The following is a 5,656-nucleotide window of genomic DNA, read 5'->3' on the forward strand; positions in this document are numbered from 1 at the left end:
AATGTCTGGCCTGGTGGAATTAAGATAGAGCAGTCTCCCAACCAATCTTCTATAAGAGGGTATGTCTTCATATGGTGGAGAAGAATCATTATGAAGCTTTAAAGATGCATCAGAAGGAGTGGAGACAGGTTTGGAGCTGATTGCGTGTGAATCAGACAGTAAATCTAAGCAATATTTCCTTTGACATAGTGAAATACCTTGCTTAGAGTGAGCAACTTCAAGACCAAGAAAATACTTCAATTGTCCCAAATCTTTAATCTTGAAAGAAGCATGCAGAATGGATTTGATATGTTGAAACTCAGTAAGAGAGTTGCCTGCCAATATGATATCATCCACATAGACAAGTAAAATTGTGAAGGAAGAATCAGTCTTTTTGGTAAAAAGTGAATGATCTGCAGATGCTTGAGTGTAATGTTGTTGAAGCAGGATTGAAGTTAATTTCTCATACCACTTTCTACTAGCTTGCTTTAATCCATATAAAGATTTGAATAATTTGCAAACTTGATTTGGTTTAGAAGATGTGACACCAGGAGGAAGCATCATATAAACATCCTCTTGTAGCTCTCCATGAAGAAAGGCATTGTTGACATCTAATTGATGAAGATGCCAATTGTGTATGGAGGCCAAAGCAATCACAAGCCTGATAGTGGTCATTTTGGCAACTGGAGAATAAGTATCAAAATAGTCAAGGCCTTCAATTTGAGTGTAGCCCTTGGCAACCAATCTAGCCTTGTACCTTTCAACTGTACCATCAGCATGATACTTAATTTTATAAATCCATCTGCAACCAATAGGTTTGATATGATCTGGTAAATCAACAATCTGCCAGGTACCAGTTTGCTCAAGAGCTGACAATTCAACTTGCATGGCTTTATTCCAACATTCATGCTTGCTTGCCTCAGCATAGGTTTTAGGTTCAGTATGTGAATGTAAAGACATGACAAAATGAGAATGAGAGTTAGATAAATTTGCATGAGACAAATAATTGGAAATAGGATATGGAGAAATATGCAAATGGTTACAGACATAGTCTTGTAGATAGGCAGGTGCATTTCTAGTTCTAGTTGAGTGTCTGGGTGAAGGAGGTGTATCTGGAGATGGAACAGATGAGGAAGGAATGTTAGGGGATGGATCAGGTGAAGAAGCAGAAGGTGAAAGAGGAGGAGATGATGAATGATAAGCATCATCATCAACAATGGGAGTTGGTGAAATGGTGTCCACATGATCAGAAGTGGAAATGGGAGATGAAGGAGAGGAAAAATATTCCCATTGAGTAGTGATAGAGTCTTTATTTGATGGATAAGGTAAATAATGTTCATGAAAAACAACATGTCTTGAAACAAAGACTTCTCTAGTATGAATATCCAAAAGAAGAAACCCTTTATATCCTGACTTATAGCCCAAGAAAACAGTTTTCCTGGCTCTAGCTTGAAGTTTGGTTCTATGAGATTGAAGGGAAGATGCATGACAAAGACAACCAAAAACTTTAAAGGTATTGATGTCAGGTAGTTTTTGATAAAGCATGTAATATGGAGACTGACCTTGAAGTAAAGGAGTGGGCACTCTATTAATAACAAACACAGCATGCAATAAGGCATATGACCAATAAGAAGCAGGAAGTTTGGATTTATACAAAAGGGCTCTTCCTACATTCAAAATATGTTGGTGTTTTCTTTCTACCCTACCATTCTGTTGGGGGGTCTCCACACATGATCTTTGATGTAAAATACCATGAGATTCATAAAATGAAGGAATGGAGAATTCAGGTCCATTATCAGACCTGATACATTTGGGAGTGACATTAAATTGATTTTGGATCATAGTAATGAATGATTTAACATGATGAGACACTTCAGATTTATTTTTGAGCAAGATTATCCACAAAAATCTACTATGATCATCAACAATAGTGAGGAAATATTTATGACCATGTATAGATGAAACAGATAAGGGACCCCAAATGTCTAAATGTAACATTTCAAAGTTAAATGAAGCATTAGAGGTACTCAATGAAAAAGGTAAATGCCTTTGTTTAGCAAATTGACAAATATCACACACAGAGTTTTTATTATCTGAAACAATATCTGAATACAAAGAAGACATCATAGTCAATCTCTGATGAGAAAGATGTCCAAGCCTAAAGTGCCAAATGGCTTTATTAGGAATGATAGTACTAGAGTTACAAGAAACAGATGAAGCTAAACTAGCTTGCACTTTATTAGCAGAAACAGATGGGGCATGAAACTTGTATAATCCATCCTGCTGACTAGCCAAACCAATCATCTTCAGGGATTTGGAGTCCTGTATGATGCATTGATCAGGTGAGAATTTAAAGAAACAAGACAATGATTCACACACTTTGGCTACAGACATGAGATTGAGTCTAAATGAAGAAGAATATAAAACATTGGTAAGATAAAATTGAGGACTGAATTGAATATTGCCAGAGTGAGTGACTGTGACAACAGATCCATTAGGTAAAGTGACATGTGCAGGAGGAATAGCATGATATGAGCTAAACAAGTGCAAATTACAACATATGTGCTCATTAGCACCAGAGTCAATTAACCAATAGGAATCTGATAAAAGAGGAGAAGTGGTATTGATTATACCTGCAGAAGTGTTGGAAGAGGGAACAACAAAGCTGGAGGAAACTTGAGGAGAGGCACTGATATTATTGACAGTGCTAGAAGTGGGAGTTGATACTGAGGGAAGCAAGTTTGCCTGTTGTAATAAAGCTACAAGTTGATCCACCTTCTCTTGAGACAAACCAGATACACCAGTAGAAGTATTGACTTCAGACACATCACTAGAAGAGGCATTGACCTGTGAATTTTGCTTATTCACATTAGGAAACCCATGCTTCTGATAACAATAATCAACAGTATGATTGGTTTTGTTGCAGAAAGTACAATGTCTGGGAGGCTTATTGTAACCACCTTTACCACGCCCCTGAGACTTTCTGGCATCAAAAGCATTAATAGAAACACTGCTATCATCAAGAGTCACCATAGCAGGTACAGAAGCATTATTGCTCTCTTCTTGAACAACCAAGGAAAACACTTTGTTCAGTGTAGGAAGAGGATCAAGTAAAAGAACTTGAGTCTTAACCACTGAAAATTGTTCATTGAGACCAGTGAGAAATTGAATAATCTGGTCTTCAACCCTATAGGTCTTAGGTAACTTCACAGCATCACACTTGCAAGCAAAAGGACAATGACATGCAGGAAGAGGCCTATGTGAGTGCAACTCTTCCCACAAAGCCTTCATCTCTGTGAAATAATCCAATACAGACTTGTTACCTTGCTTCAATGTATGAAGCGAAGTTCTCAATTGAGCAATGCGAATTCTATCAACTTTGGAGAAACGCTCTTTCAAATCTTCCCAAACCTCAAAGGCATTGTCATGAAAGACAAGTGTCTGTGCAATTGAGTCTGAAACCGAGTTTATAAGCCATGAATGAACTAGGTGATGTTTTATCTTGGTTTTCGGGTGTCAAACATTGATTACGTTTGAACCTTTTAAACCGGTGATATCTTATTTTTTCTTGGGAAGGGAAAAAGTAAGCAAAACCCTTGAGAATCGAGGTCCGGGAGTTGTTTTCGCTACGGGAAGGTGTTAGGCACCCATAACGACTATAGTAACCTATAGGAACCGTCTTTAATTTCTACGCGTGCGCTTTATTTTTAAATGCTATTTTGAAAATGTTTATTAAACCTAAGAATGTTCTAAGTGAAGAATTGGAGGGAAAAGAATGTTTTTGGATTTTTATTTTAGTTGAATTGAAGGAATTTTGTTCCTTGCCTACGTACCCGTTTAAGGGATCAAATCCACCGTAGTTCTCTCTCAAAAATGTTTTTGTTTTTGTTGGTTGATTTTAAGTTTGAAAATGGAATTTGAAGAATAGAAAGAGGCCTCAAGGGCATGAGATTAGGAAATAGTGAGGTTGAATTAGTGAATTGCAAAAGAAGTCAAAGTTTGATTATTTTCATTGAAATTTGATTAAAAAAAATGGAAAAGAAAATGCAATGGGATATTGGATCCCAAGGTTTGTTTGGAAAAGCTTTGAGTGAAGTCGTTCACATTTGTTTGGAAAATTGGTTTTTTCTAAGCATAAGTCCTAGGCATTCATCTAAACATACAATCCTAAACATACATCTAAACATGCATATTCTAGCTACTTAGTGATGTGTGTGCATGTGTCGGTGCTTGTGTCGGTGTACATTTTTAGAGTCCATTGTCCTTTACATCATACCCTAGATACATTCTATGGCCTCTTTGCCAAGAAATTAAAAGCATGAAAGAATATTACAAAATTTCCTAAGTGTTTACATCCTAACTTTTGGTACAAATTAAGTTGCAAGAAAGGAAATAGAGATGAAAATGGGATATAATGATGATGCTTATGGTGAATATGAAATATGAAAGGAAAATGGTTAGTAGCATAAGGCAAATATCAAAGAAGTGAAGTAAGAGAAATATTAGAATGTAAAAGGTAGAAAATAAGTGCAAACATGGCTAAAATTTGTTCATAAAATGCAAGAACCAAGTGACCTATAATTCTCACATTCCAATTACATTTTAAAGGTTTAGAAACAAGTATTGGAATGGGAATTAAGGCTACATGGTTTACTTGACATTTTAAAACAAGTTTGAAGCATATTTACATTATTTATTTACTTAGTGACTTGCAAGCTAAGTAACCTACCAAGACTCACAATTATGCAACAATATTAAACACAAACAGTAGCTAAAATCCTATGAATTCAAGTGGTATAGGTCACCAATATTCATCAAGATATTTGGATTAAAATCAAGCCAAGTTTCATTCATTTTTAGCACAAAATACCACAAGATAGTAGGAAAATTAGCATCTTATTTTTTAACCAATTTTAATATGTAAAAAAAACATCACAAAATACTACAAAACTATCAAAAGACCTATATGAACTTTTTAGGAATTTTCTAAAGGATTTTAAGGCTAAAAAGTGCAAGAAAGTTGCCAATTCTAACAAAAAACAAGGAAAAAGTCATATATATTTTTTCATCAAGATTTATCATGCAAAAATGTTAGAAAAAACACCTAAAAATCATCAAGAAATCATAAAAATATATTTTGGAATTTTTGTAAAAGGTTTTGATGCACAAGAGGTGCAGGAAGCAAAGTCCAGTGGTGTTGCTAGTAGAAAATAGGCCAAAAACGAAAAAAACAGTAAAGAGGACCCAAGCCCAGGGTCTTTGATGGATCCTGGATCATCCATTGGCTTTACAGCCTTTAGATTGATCCAGGTCCAATTTTGACCAAGATCCAAGGGCTGAAGACGCACAAGGCAAAGTGGATCAAATCAGGCACACATCAGGACCATACATCTCATAACAAAGACAGATCTAACGGTCTAAACATGAAGGAGCATAGAGAGAACACAACATGCGCGCGCGTGGGATCACAAAGCACGTATATAAGCAAAATCAAAGGGAAATTCTCATAACTCTCACTCCTTTCTCTCTCTACAATGTTCCTAGAGAGAGAGAGTCTGCAGACTCTCTCTTCTCCGACCTAATGCCGGTCATCTTCAACCTTTTTCCGACGCGGTGGCCGGCGGTGGCGCCGCCGCGTCGGAGCCCTAAACCGCCCAGAACTTAGACCTAAACACAT

Source organism: Medicago sativa, chromosome 3 (assembly GCF_051527215.1).
Source record: "Medicago sativa cultivar Bolivia chromosome 3, Bolivia_mono, whole genome shotgun sequence".
Taxonomy (NCBI): Eukaryota; Viridiplantae; Streptophyta; class Magnoliopsida; order Fabales; family Fabaceae; genus Medicago; species Medicago sativa.